The sequence below is a fragment of the Nicotiana tabacum genome, chromosome 22, assembly GCF_000715075.1.
Source record: "Nicotiana tabacum cultivar K326 chromosome 22, ASM71507v2, whole genome shotgun sequence".
NCBI lineage: Eukaryota > Viridiplantae > Streptophyta > Magnoliopsida > Solanales > Solanaceae > Nicotiana > Nicotiana tabacum.
In genome coordinates this window covers 93,914,389-93,929,111 of record NC_134101.1, presented here as the reverse complement: position 1 = coordinate 93,929,111, position 14,723 = coordinate 93,914,389, and the positions used below count along the sequence as shown (strand labels likewise).

General features: G+C 37.7%; 2 non-coding genes across 2 annotated transcripts; both read left to right on the top strand.

Moving 5' to 3' along the window:
• The first annotated feature begins 13,777 nt into the window (after nucleotides 1-13,777).
• On the top strand, nucleotides 13,778-13,878 carry LOC142176904 (small nucleolar RNA snoR1). The gene has a single exon (XR_012705708.1). It is a non-coding gene; the product is annotated as a small nucleolar RNA snoR1 (small nucleolar RNA).
• Nucleotides 13,879-14,165: 287 nt separating this feature from the next.
• On the top strand, nucleotides 14,166-14,298 carry LOC142176912 (small nucleolar RNA snoR77). Its single transcript, XR_012705715.1, has one exon. It is a non-coding gene; the product is annotated as a small nucleolar RNA snoR77 (small nucleolar RNA).
• Nucleotides 14,299-14,723: the final 425 nt, after the last annotated feature.

Sequence of the window (14,723 nt, the reverse complement as noted above, 5' to 3'; positions counted from 1 at the left end):
CCAAGATCCTTTCAAGAAGGAGATCAAGTTCTTGCCATACAAAGACCCATTATTACTTCCAATAAACCTGTAGAGAAATTCACTTCAAAATAGGATGTGTCATATACCGTGCAAGAAGCTTATCCAAGTGGAGCCTACAAGTTGGTTGATGCAGATGGCATAAGAATTGGCCCTATCAATGACAAGTTTTTGAAGAAGTATTATCCTTGAAGTTGCGACATTCCTTGATGCACAAGCCTAAACTGCATGTTTCTATGCTCCTTGCCGCACGAGTCTAAATTGGTCCTACACTCCTAGATCACATGAGTCTAAACTGTGTATGACCCACCCAAACAAAAGTTTGCTAGGTTGAAAACCTCGAAATAGGCAACCTAGGCAAAAGTTAGGACATAAACAATAAGTCCGCTAGGCTGAAAACCTCGAAAGAGGTGGCCTAGGCAAAAGTTAGGACATAAAAAAACTCACACATTCTGAAATACTACCCCGTTCAAAGAGTCATCCCTTGAAAAAGAACCGTGGCCATAAGAAAAAACAAGAGGGATTATTTCTACCTAATTATTTTTATTTTTGTTGTTTTTTCAACACATATAAAATAATACAACTAAAATAGCAGGAAATCACCCAAATAGTCTCTTCACCCCACGCTTAAAATTGTGCATTATCGCTGATGCACACCAATAAATACAAGAGGGTAAAATAAACTCCCTGGTAGGCCAAAATCAAATCATTAGCAGCTCATGGGGTACTCAGACTTCTCCCAAACTTGGTTCTTTTTGCGGGCACCCCATACTTAGTTCTAACCATCTCACTTGCTTTTGATTTATTCCAATGGCTTTGCTTCCCATGATCCTAGAAAATAAAAAAAATGACATTACAGAATAATACAATAATTAAAAAAATAAAAAATAATAAAGTCGGGTTGTCTCCCAACAAACGCCTGATTTAACGCCACGCCACGACATGAGTCATTTTCTACCTCCACCTCGAGCTTATGAATTGAACCCCAAGTTTTGATTCAAGCATATGATTATGCTCTTGGGGCGGTACAAATTCTTGCTAGTAAAAAATTAAGTAAATTCTCATGCACTTTTTGGCTCTCGCCCGAGGAGTGCCACCTTGCCGAGACGTCCTTAAAATTTCAACATATAAGGCTCATCTACCTCTTTCCTTGACTCCTTTTTATGCTCATAAGGATCAATTCTCATTTCACAATCCGAACATAATTTGGAGAAGTGTTTGGAATGAGGTCCAACACGCTCAAATACTTGAACTTCAAGATTTTCAACCTCCTCGATACAAATTATACTAGAGTCAGCTAAATTTGTATCCTCAATGTCCTTGCCTGACTCTAGTATCATTTCTTCAACATTCACATCATCAAATTCTAGTTGGTCAGAGTGTTGGTGTTCTACTCAGGACCCCTCTATTGGCACCTCAAATTTTGTCTCTAATCCACGCTGTTGTTGGATACTATCCATAATATTAACTTGTTGAGCATAAAAGCTTCAACTATTTGACTCACTTGAGCCTCCAAGTTGCGAATAATTGCCTCTTGCCTTTGTATCTGTAGTTGTGGTTCATCATTAGTTTCCACAAGGCACCTTAGCATATCTTTAATCTCTTTCAGGTCATCATCCTTGGGTTCTTTAATCCTATTAACTTAAAAAAAAGAGTAGAATCATCATAGTAAATGGTTGGGAGAGAATAAGACATGTAAGCACAACTATAAAAGTAACCATCTTGACCACCACATATATGACACATATTCCACACATAAGATTGAGTTGGTGCACATTGATAAGTGTAGCTTTTGACCACTTATTAATACCTTTTTACTTTTGTTATAGTCCAAAAGAATTGATTTATGTTCCCAAAACTAATGAAAGCATGAAAATTGCAGGAATGTTGGAAATTTGGGCTCATATGAGGAAATCCAATTAAAAAAGGAGTGTTCTGATTCATAAGGTAAGAAGGGGTGCAACAAACAAGAAGTGTGGTCCGTATAAGCATTTCTGTCATGGAATTGTGTGGACTGCACATGGAATTGTGCGGCCGCAGGACCTCCCGAGGGACATTTTTGTCAGCGAATTTTGGGCCACTATAAATAGACAAGAATCACATTTTTAGGTCAAGTTTGGAAGTTCTAGCAGCTATAGCCATTGTAGTTTTCCATTTTAGAAAAGTTGTGATTAATTTGGGATTAAAACATCATAGTTTATCATTTTAATTTTATATTCTGGGTTTAATTAGTATTTCTTCTTTGTTTTCTTCATTTTCTACTATGAGTAGCTAGACTTTTAATAAAGTTGTGACCCAACCCTAGTGTGTAAACCTTATTAGTATTTAATTTAATGCTTGTTTATGATTGAGTGTTTTTTTTTATTTTGCTTGTTTATGCTTTAATTATAGACTTAATGGTTGCAAACATTGATTCATGCCTTTTTGACTTGGTATTTACTTGAGAAAGAGGGACTTTGTCTAGGAAACCTTGGTTGACAAGAAATTGGGCAAGTTAAGGATTTGATTAGCCTAATTAAAAGTTTTGAACTAGAGATAGGACAAACCCGACTTGAGCTCATATCAACTATTTAGCTTGATACCCATTTGGGCTTGAGTAAGACAAATTGAGCAAAATCACTCTATGACCGAGAGGTATTAAGTGGGTAACTTAGAGTTGAGAGCTATAATTCACTCCAATCAATAAAACAAGTGTTAATGTACTTAAACTATTAGGCGAACACCTAGGTAAAGGTCACTGCCCTAGGCCTTTTAACCATTTGGTAAAAACAAAAAAATAATTACTCACTTTCTAGTTTCTTCTCCTTACTTTACAATTGCTAGTGTTAATTTAGAGGTAGAAAATAAAATACCTTGTTTGAAAGTGCAATTTAGTTATTTCATTTACTCTCATCAAGTGTACACCCTAACATCCATATTAACTCCCCGTGGAAATTGACCCCGACTCTTGTTGGGTACTATTCTTCCAATAATCATTTTCACTCACTATTGAATGCGTATTGGACGCAGATCAATTTGTGTGCCATTGCCAAGGAGTTAAAAGGGTTTTAGCTATATATTTGAGTATGTTTTTGGAATATCTTCTTTCCCTTTCATGTTACTAATTTGTTTAAGAAATTTTAGGTACAACCATGGAGAACAATAAGCTCGAAAATTTGCCTTTGGGAGAATTGGACGGCGAGGAAGAACAAGTAGAGGAGGTACCTCAATAGCCACAAGCCAATCGGAGAGGTCGGGTACCTCATGAAAATGTGTCTATTCTCCCACACCTCCACCACGAGCGGCTCCATACCGCGTATTGCCCAACGAAGGTTATGCAATGCAATAGTCCCACCCCGTATTAGGGTGGGTAACTCAAATCACCATTGTGATGCTCACTTTGCTTGAGCAACAGGGTTTCTTTACCGGTGTACCAACTCAAAATGCTTATAAACATTTGAAGGGTTTTGTGGATACATGTTGGGGGAGCAAGAAAACTGATGTTTCTGAGGATGCATTGAGGCTAAGGCTTTTTTCCTTCTTTTTACGGGGGAAAGCTTTAGATTGGTTGGAATGATTGCGGACCATTCAATTCACACTTGGGATGAGTTGGCGGAAAAGTTCATTGCTAAGTTTTTTTCTCTCGGGCACATGGCTACACTTTGAGATGAGATCTTGGAATTCAAGCAAGAGCCGAGTGAACTGCTACACGAGATATGGGAGCATTATAGAACAATGGTTAAGGAATGTCCCAACAACAATATGATGGAAAATATGATACACCAAACATTTTATCGTGGGATTAGCACAACCAATCAATATGTAGTGAATCAACTAGCCTGTGGGAACTTTATGACTATGCCTTATGCGAAGGCGCGTGAAATGTTAGATGAGATGGAGGAAACATCCCCGGCTCGGCAATCTCGGGCTAACGTTCCACAAGGTGATCCAAACATGATCCACCTCCATAAAGAATTGCATGACCATGGGCAATCCATTGCCGAATTGACCACTACTATGAATCAACTAGCAAAAGCTCAACTTAGTCAAGTGCAAGCTCCTAAGCAAGTACATGCTATGGATGAAGGGAATGTTTTGGTGAACAAGAGGAGGACTAAGGGTCCACAAGTGCAAACTCGAGTAGAGAAGTATGTGCAAGTTGATGGTGGTTTTGAGCAAGACGATTCTTATAATGAGCAAGAGGAGGAAGTGCAGTGCAATATATGAATAATTTTCAAGGGCAAAGAAACAACTTTCAAGGCCCAAACCAACAACAATGGCGATCACAAAATAATCATGGCAATTAGAATTCTAACAATAAATGGAATTGGCATAACAACAACAATCAAGAAAATTGGAGTGGAAACAACCAAGGAAATTGGGGAGGCAACAATCAAGGTGGTTGGAGTAACAATTAAGGCAACCGGTGGTCGGGTTTTCAAAGGCCTCCGATGTATCAAAACCGAGCAACCCACCTCCTTATTCTTCCCATAGGTCAAGTTCTTCAAACAATGAGATAAGATGTATTGAGAATATGTTCAAGCAAATGATGGAAAAGATGTCAATTTGGATGCCCAACTTGCCTCGCACAACACATCAATTCACAACCTAGAAGTTCAAATGGGGTAAATCTCTCAAGCTTTAAATTCTTGTCCAAAGGGGGCACTACCAAGTGACACGGTAGTAAACCCAAATAGTGGTAACAATACGGGGTATGCTATGACAGTTATCACAAGAAGTGAAAGAGGCGGTAATGCACCCACCTCAAGTTGAAGGTGAGTTGTTGATGATGATCAAATGATACAAGGCGAAGAGATCCCGAACAATGTTGTTCAACCTAATGAGGAAGTTCAGATTGATATTGATGATAATGTGGAAGAGACTCAAGAGGAGGTGAACCCGTCTAAGCCTTCACCTTCATACCATCAAAGACTTTCCAAGCAAAATGGGGAGAATCAATTCAAGAAATTCATTCAAATGATAAAGAGTCTTTCAATTAATGTGCCATTGGTCGAAGCTTTGGAACAAATGCCGGTTATGCAAAGTTTATGAAAATTTTTGTGACAAAGAAGAGGTTGATGAATTTTGAAACTATCAAAGTCACTCGTCAAGGGAGTGAAATTGTTTATTCAATGGCTCCTAAGTTGGAGGATTCCGGTGCTTTCATGATTCCTTGTAAAATTGGAAGTGCCGAGTTTGCTAAAGCTCTTTGTGATCTTGGGGTAAGTATAAATTTGATGCTCTATTTGGTTTTCAAGACTTTGGAGATTAGGCAACCAAAACCTATCTCTATGAGATTGCAAATGGACAATCATATCATGAAAAGGCCATTGGGTGTGATTGAAGATCTTTTGGTCCATGTGGATAAATTCATTCTTCCAACGGATTTTTTCATCTAGATTGTAAGGTTGATTATGAAGTGCCAATCATTCTTGGGAGACCTTTTCTTGCTACGAGTAAGGCTCTTTATGATGTTGAAGCCAGAGAACTCACTTTCTGAGTTGGTGATGAAAAAGTGGTATTCCATGTGTGTAAGTCCATGCGGCAACCAAATAGCAATGAGGTATGTTCTTTTGTGGATTTGGTGACCGATGTCATTGTTGATGGTACAAGTGCTACAATTAATATTAGTGATATGTTGGAAGCCGTCTTGCTCAATCAATGTTAGTTTCATTTTAGGCCATATGTTATTATAGTTCATCCATGTGTCAATGTGGGGTAGATCTAAATTGGGTAATCATAATACATGCTCTAATGGGATTGAGTTAGTGAAATTTCATGTTTTTACCATGTTACCATGTCTATTTGTGCAAGAAATTGAAAAATCTAATTAGAAAAAATATGAATGTTCGTAATTTTTGAAATCTACGGCCGCACTTGAATTTGTGCGAACCTAGATTAGGAAACCTGGGAAACTTAGTGAAGCAAGGGATCTGCGGCCGCAATTTAAAATATACGGACTGCAGATTTCTCTTGCGACCACAATTCGACCATCGTACTGTCTTCAGAGACTCTGACCTTTGAGAGTCTGAAGTGCGGCCGCACTTGCAAATTGTGTGGACCACACTTCCTTTCTCCGGCAGCACAACCAAATTCTAAGGACCACAGTTCCTTTCAGCAGCCGCATATAAAAAATGTGCAGACCATAGAACCCAATACATGTATGCCTGTGTTTTAATCACATCCTCACTGTGTCCCCATGTTCCTCCCTTGCCTAACTAAGTCCTGAATATGCTGAATGATGACCTACAACTAACAATCTTTTTTGCTTTGATACAGAAAATGGTTTGATCATGAGGTTGAGGCGACACTACAAAGGGAAAAGATGAATATTTTAGGTGTCGAGGCAGAGGTACCTTGCCCCTTGACCTGCCTAAGACCATAAAAAGGAAAGCCACATCAGGTAGAGGGAGAGGTGCAGACCTTTACGGGGTGAGTTCCTATGTCCTGTCTAGGGAAGTATTAGAGGGAAACTCAGCCTCTGTTCAGGAGGAGCAGCCAACCACATAGTCGAGGCCACAAGGGAGATACTAGATCAGGGATGAGTCTTCTTCATCTCATAGCACCTTTGAGGGGTTGGAGAGTGCTAGTCAAACCTCTGAGCTAACATCTACACCACACATAGAGGCACAGACTGCACAAGAGATCCTCGATGATGGGGAGAGGTGTAGAGAGATCAGAAAAGAAGGAGATATAGGAAGATAGGTTCTTTAGTTTGGCCGCCTTCACTGATTTTAGTATGTGGTGACAAGTGAGATCGTTGACACTTGAGAGACAATTCTTATTGAAAGATTTGGAGAAATACAACCCGGTGATCTTGAGGCAGTTCAGAGCAAGAAAGGATTGGATGTGGTTTAGACATGATAATGAGAGAGTTGAGGATGCCAAAGAATACCTCGTTAGAGAGTTCTACGCTAATGTTGCTCACATCAAGAAGAGGACAAAGGTGACCAAAGTATGCAACCTCAAGGTGAGGTTTGATCAGCATACATTAAACGCGTACTTAGGGTTTGAGGACTTAGAGCTTAAGGAGTATCTAGAGAAGTGTGTAATGAAAGAAGAAGTCCGACCTTTGCTAGCAGAGATTTTAGCACCACCAGAGCCACTACCATCATGGATTACTGTTGGGGTTCCCATCCACCAGAGCACTTTGAGTTTCGAGGCGAAGGGGTGGAAGACCTTTGTTTGCAGTAGACTTGATCCGTGCCAGAACGAGACTCACCTGCCTTTTCTGCGGGTTGTTCTTGTGGCTTCCATCATGGTGGGTACCCAATTAATGTGGCTGCCGTAATGTCGGCCAACATCTAATTGATAGCACAACAGACTAGCTCAGCTACCCTTATCCCAACACTATCACAAAGTACCTCACAGATGCAAAGGTAGAGTTGAGATCATTTGACACCAAGGTAAAGCCAAATAAGCCATTTGACTGGTATTCACTAATGGATAAGACCAGCCCAAAGAAAAGAGCCAACCTTCTACCACCACAGGCCAGTTTGATGAGTCGATAGTGAGGTTTACTAAGATAGTTGACATTCCGACCACCTCTGTTGAGCCCTCCTCTAGTGCTGCTACTATGCCTCCGCCATCATCCTCAGCTCCTATCACAGCCCCCAAGGTAGCCCCTGCTCCAGCTCTGAGGCTAGTGCCCAATCCTACAGCTCCATTATCTACTCTGCGAGTCTCCCAAGACATCGGCGAGTCTCAATAACTGGATGCAGATAGCTATTTTAAAATTGTCTGACTTATCTAGCAGTGTTGCAGTGTAGTCCACTACACAGGCACCACATGCCTCCTCTGCCATTGATAAGACACTCAAGAAGATTTTGGATAACTAGAAGATGATCATGGACATCTTGGTGCTGCGCGGGTTGGTTATTGAGGAGTTGGGAAAAGAAGTGAAGAAGATGAAGAAGTCCCAGGAAAGCAAGAAATCAGTGGAGAAGCTCCGGAAGGAGGTGGCCAGACTTGCGACAACAAAGGATCTACCTTTTGACATGCTACTTGACCCGCACCAGTCTGCCCCAGGTCCCTCAGCACCTGTACTAACTGGCCAGTCTAAGGAGCCAGATCTTGCCTCCAACACTGCTGAGGCAGTGTGTGCGATGTTCACCACTCCCGCCACGCCTAGATTTGATGATGAGATAATAATTGGCTGATCCGGCGGGAGATGATATTGCTAGGGACACTGAGATGTCCAAGGATCCTTAGGGAGTTTTCTTCACCCTCTCTTCTTTCACTCTTATTTTGTTAAGCATTGTGGACAATGCTTACTTTTATTCGGGATGGGGGGAGTTTATTTTATACATTGACACATTTGGACTGTAATTATTTGATGATTCTCTTTTTTCTTTCTTTTTTATTTGTAGTTATTTATCTTTAGTTGCTACTGTTCATTAGCTTCTTTATTTTTCCACTTTAGTTCTTGTTTTGTTAGTATCTTCTTTTTATGCTTTCGTAGATAATAAGCCTTTGATTTTCTTAATGCTACAGTTCTTTCCAAAAGTAATTTTTGTGTGAACCAGGTGACTCGTCCCAACAATGGATGGCGTGACAATCTTCTCAAGGGAATGAGTCCATTTTAGTGTTTAGATAATAATAATAATAGTAGTAGTAGTAATGAATAAAAGGCCCAATTATGTCTTTCCCGAAAAAGAGTTATTCATGCTTTAGTTAGTATCAACACATTTAACTACGTGCTTATGGTTTTAAACAAGGATTTTTAAAGAAAATGTCTCTACTTAATGACTTTGAGACTCTTGAGTTAACTTTGGTAATCATCAAGTGGTTAATTGGACCATAGTGATCTTTAACTTGATTGTGATCGTTGTAGGCTCTCAACTCTATCCTCTTTTACGATCTAGTTGCGTGAGAGGTAAGGTGATTTGTGGCTAGTCCAAGTACCCGTGCGAATGGCTAGAATTTGCCCGAAATGTGCTTCAAGGTGAAATTCTAAGTTTTGCTTGGTTTGAGAAATGATTATAGGCTTTCCTTGGCACGTTTGAGCTTTTATTTCCAACCAATGTCGTTATCCCTACTCAACCCCCTTTGAGCCTCTAGCATCTCTCAATTGATAACCATATTATAAGCCTTTACACATTTTTTCGTGATCCTCTCTTAGCACCGGGACTTTCCTTAATATTCTTATGAAATAAGTGGCTTAAAGCATATGTTTGGGGGAAAAATGAGGAATTTGAAAAAGGTATCAAGGTGCAAAACGATAAAAAAAATGATTTCTATGAAAAGAGAAAGCAAAAAGAAAAAGAACAAAAAGAAAAATGCAAAAAAAAAAAAAGAATAAGTGGAAGGGTGATGGATTCAAAAAGAGGTAATGATCCCTAACATAAGCATTAAGGGAGAAAAAGAATTTTTTTTCCGGAGAAAAAAAGAATTAAATGAAAGAAAGAGTGATGTCAAGTCTCTCTAGCCCCCAATAAAAAAGGACTGCCTCTAAAAATTGATAATTGTGAGCCAAGAAATTAAAATATGGAGTACTTAAGGAAATGTGTAATCACTTACCCATAGGGTATCCTACCCTAATTTAAAAGCCCTCATTACAACCCGAAAGAAGTCCTACTTGATTTCGAATCGAGTGAACTTACATTAGTGATGATCGACATGAGGGTCTAGCCTATGGTACTTGAAGCCGTACTTGTGATATTCTCTTTTGAGAGAAGAGTGATCCTTTCATGAATATTAAGATTTAATTCTAACTGTTGAAGTGAGATTGGAAAATGGAGGGTAGATGAGGAAGAGTTTGGAATCCACCATGACCTATATGATAGAACAAGGGTCCTTGATGAGTAAAGTCAATTCTTGAAGCTCAAATGTCACATTAGAACTATATATGCATGAATATTTGACTTGTCATCTTGTTGATAATGCATGAGTAGTGTGAGTAATTGTTCGTCCCAACTGAGTATGAATGATACACCATTGACTCGCTAAAATGATCTTTCACTTTGAGGAGGTGGGAGCTAATCTATTTGCTTGAGGAAAAGCAAAAACCTAAGTTTGGGGAAGTTGGTAAGTGTGGATTTTGACCACTTATTAATACCTTTTTACTTTTGTTCAAGTCCGAAAGTATTGATTTATATTCCCAAAACTAATGAAAGCATTAAAATTGCAGAAATATTGGAAATTTGGGCTCTTATAAAGAAATCTGACTAAAAAAGAAGTGTTCCGATTCATAAGGCAAGAAGGGGCACAACATACAAGAAGTGCGGTCTGTAGAAGTATTTCTACGGCCGCAGAAGCAAGTGCAGACCGCAGAGTTCCCCTGCAGCAGTGGAACTGATTAAGAAGCCCAACAAAACTTGTAGTAGAAGTGCGGACCGCACATAATTTGTGCGGCCGAAAACATGGTCCCCACTAACAAGAATTCAAAAAGTTTAGAGAGTTTGCAACTGACCAAGACTTGAAGCATTGCCTAATGCGCGGACCGCACATAAATTGTGCGATCGTAGAAGATATATCGCAGCCGCAGACCGAATTGTGTGGCTGCAGAATCCAGTTTCTTGTAGATTCAAAGAATGTGCGGATCACACATGGAATTTACGGCCGCAGGATCTCTCGAGGGGCATTTTTGTTAGCAAATTTTGGGCCACCACAAATAGACGAGATCACATTTTTAGGTCATGTTTGGAAGTTCTAGAAGCTGTAGCCGTTGTTGTTTTTCATTTAGGAAATGTGTGATCATTTTGGGATTAAAACATCATAGTATATCATTTTAATTTTATATTATGGGTTTAATTAGTATTTTTTCTTTGTTTTCTTCATTTTTTACTATGAGTGGTTAGACTTTTACTAGGGTTGTGACCCAACCCTAGTGTGTAAACCTTATGGGTATTTAATTTAATGCTTGTTTATGATTGAGTGTTTGTTATTTAGCCTTGTTTATGCTTTAATTATTGAATTAATAGTTGCAAACATTGATTCATGCCATTTTGACTTGGTCTTTACATGAGAAAGAGGCACTAGTCTAGGAAATTGGCTAGTTAATGATTTGATTAGCCTACTTAAAGGGCTTGAATTAGAGATAAGGAAAATCCGACTTGAGCTCATGTCAACTATTTAGCTTGCTACCCATTTGGGCTTGAGAAAATCAAATTGGGCAAAATCACTCTATGAGCAAGATGTATTAAGTGGGTAACTTAGAGTTGAAAGCTATGATACACCCCAAAAAATAAAACAAGTGTTAACGTACTTAACCCATTAGGCGAACACGTAGGTAAAGTTCACTACCCTAGACCTTTTAACCATTTGGTAAAAACAACAAAAATAATTACTCGCTTTCTGGTTTCTTCTCCTTAGTTTATAATTGTTAGTGTTAATTTAGAGGTAGAAAATAAAATCCCTTATTTGGAAGTGCAATTTAATTATTTCATTTACTCTCGTTAAGTTTACACCCTAACACTCATATTAAACTCCATGTGAAAATCGACCCTGACTATTGTTAGGTACTATTCTTCCAATGATCATTTTCATGAGTGCGGATTGGATGTGGATTACACATAACTCGCTCTTGAAAATATTTTGATAATTCTGCCACGGGTAGTTTCCTTCACAATATGCATGAAGAAGATCAAAAGTAGAATTACCAACATCAAAACTCCCAGAATTTCAAGATGTCATGTCTCTCAAATAAAAAATAAAATAAAATAAAATAAAAGTTCAAACTTGACACTAAGCAATATTTACAACAATAACTACACCATTAGTTCCCCGGTAACAGCGCCAAAAATTTATCACGCCCAGCTCTAGTCCTAAAAATAATAAGTGATCGCTGCAAATATAATATGGTCTAAGAGTCCGGATTCGAATCCCACAACGAACTAATATTTTGTTGTAACTGTTAAGTATCACTAAGAAGACAAGATCAAACAATTTTCAAACTATAAATATCAAGATTCTTATGTCTAACTAATTAATTAACAACTAAAGTAGTAAATTAACAACTAGCGATACTAAGGGTTGGAGATAAAATTAAGGAGGCCTAGAGTTATGATTTTCTCAAATGTCATAATCCTTTTTGTTGCATCTCCTATAATTTTGTGTATGAATTCTATTGATCATGAGCATTCGACTTATTGTAATTCTCTCTCGAGCAACTACAATAATGTACTAGTCATATTCTCTCGAATTACGCTGACTTGCACTTTTTTACCACTCACTATGATCAATTAAAGCTTCGTTATCTCTGATCCCGCTTTTAAACTTGCCATATTGATCTCTCATATACCTCAGGAGTGACGCTGTTCGACAACAACCTAAATATGCACTCTTTCTCAAGCAATATATAATAAATATGCACAGTCAATTATGAGCTCTTTAATTAACTAAAATAAACACGTAGTTGAACAAGTAGGGTTATTGAAATATAACGGGAATTAATCCTCCAAAAGGTTCCACCAAAACTCTAGATAATAAATTTAGCTATTCATAATACTACGTAAAATTACATTACTTAAAATTATAACCAACAAGAAAAATCGGAAGAAGAAAGGAAAACTCGTGGTTGAATCTTCCTCCATGCTCCTAGTGTGTTCTCCGCTCCTTAGGTGTTGTCTAACCCTAAAGTAGTGTCTCTCCCTTTAAAAGGACGTTTTATGATGTATTTATATCAATTAGGGTTGATGTGGTGCGTTCTCTCCTAATTCGAGAAGGAAAAGTTGAGTCGCGTTCTAGGGTTGGTGCAATGTGCGCTCCCTAGACACGCTCCCAGCTATTTTTTTTTCTCTTTTTTGTTCTTTCACGTGCCAGGTCCAGTGCCAACCTCCATACTTCACTATTTTTTTGTTTATTTCCTTGGCCATTTCGTGCCTACCTTCATCCAATGCACCAATTGTGGAACGCTCCCAGCTCTTTCCTCTCAACTTCTTTTTGAATCAAATCATCCGATTTTCTCCAACTTCCATCCAAACTCATTCTTACATTCAATAAATATGTAATGAGCATATTTTATATTTATAAATATGTAATATCCCACAACTCACATACAAAATGATATGAAGCTATACCCAAAATCATGCATTTTCCATCATTTATTAGTTGCAGAGAAATTTTTAAACTCGATTTCAACCACAAATTTATTCTCAAAGCTATTTCAAATCACCTCTAATCTTTCTTAAAATTTGTATATTTACTCATATATGTATTTTCAATAAATTCCAACTATACCCATTGAAAAAAACGTTTTTGCCTATGTTTTTGAACTTTAATTCCAAACTAATCCAAATCACATTCAATCTCTCTCAATTTTGGTATGCTGGTGGTATTTATATGTTTTCGAAGAATTCCAAACATACCCATTGAAAAGAAATTTAGCCTATGTTTTTGAATATCGTATATCATTGCTAACTTTTTTATGGCTATTTTTGGTATGACTAATTATTGGTAGATATTATCTATTTGTGACTATTCTAGTAGTTTCCTCAATTTTTACACTGTAGTTAGATACTGGGCTTTTGGGTGGTCTTGGGCTAACATTTCGAAATCATCAATCCCATCCAAAATCTATTAGTACAGTGTCAATAGTGGAGATTGAAGAAGTGCCAAACCCTAGTTTGCAGCAATATTATGCACAGCTATTTAGCAACCACACTCTTCTCCTTCTCTATTCAATCCCTCCCCCCTCAACCTTCAAAATTCCCCCTGGATTTTGAAATAGAAATTCATTTTTCTTCTTCTAATATATTTGAATTTGAGATGCTATGGTTTTAAAAGTTTATAGCTTTGTTCTTTTTCGGTGTTTGATTAAGTTTTTGGTTATGAGTGAAGGAGCAAAGATGATGATGCTTTTATAATTTCTGACACCTCTTGTATGAGAAAGAACCTTAAAACAGTTTTCTTCTTTGAACACATGAAGCAAACCTCTGAGCCCTTCCAAAATTTGTCCCTTTTTTTCATTCCATTTTTTCTCAATCTTAAATAATAGAACATATATATAGTTTTCCTATTAAAATTTTATAGGATTGAGTAGTTGTTTTCTTTAGTGCTTTGAATATGTCATGTTATAAGCTAAGGGTGAGGCTAGGGGTGCAAGGAGTTCATTGGAATATTGTTTGTCTAAAAATTACGTTGTGTATATACAATGTTGAAACTCCTTAAAGCAATTTAAGAGATTTTGATGTGTTTATTTCTTTGTATCTGATCATGAGTAGAAATTCAGGCAGCCCCCTTTGTTCGATTTGATGGGAAGGGAGGTGTTAATCTGCTCGTAAATTAAATTCGCTTTTAGTCTTCAGATTTGCTGAGATATATTATATCTTTGAAGCTGGTCTAGTAAATCCTAAGCACAATCCCTTTTTCGTTGCTTTTATTATGAAATTAAATTGGGGAATCAAATTTCAGATGTGTGCCAATAATGCGACTAACATTTTTACATCAGCAGCTTTTATTTTATACATAAATATTTGGTTAGCCCTTCCTGGGTTGCATCATTTCATTTTTCTAATGAAATAGAAGTATTTGTCTCCTATGTGGATTTTTCATCCTGCAAACATCTAATCCTGTTGATTCACTACAGTTATGTAGAGATTAGGGAATCATGCTAGTAATACTTGAATTTTAACATGATTATACTTTTGGATATTTGACCTTCATGTACTTCTAAAAGAAATAAGATTACTTTTGTCCCTAGGTGCTTTGTGCATCTGTAAGTTATACAATGGATAAATTATCTCATGTTGTTAGTAGTATAATATATTAGATAGTGTATTGGATTA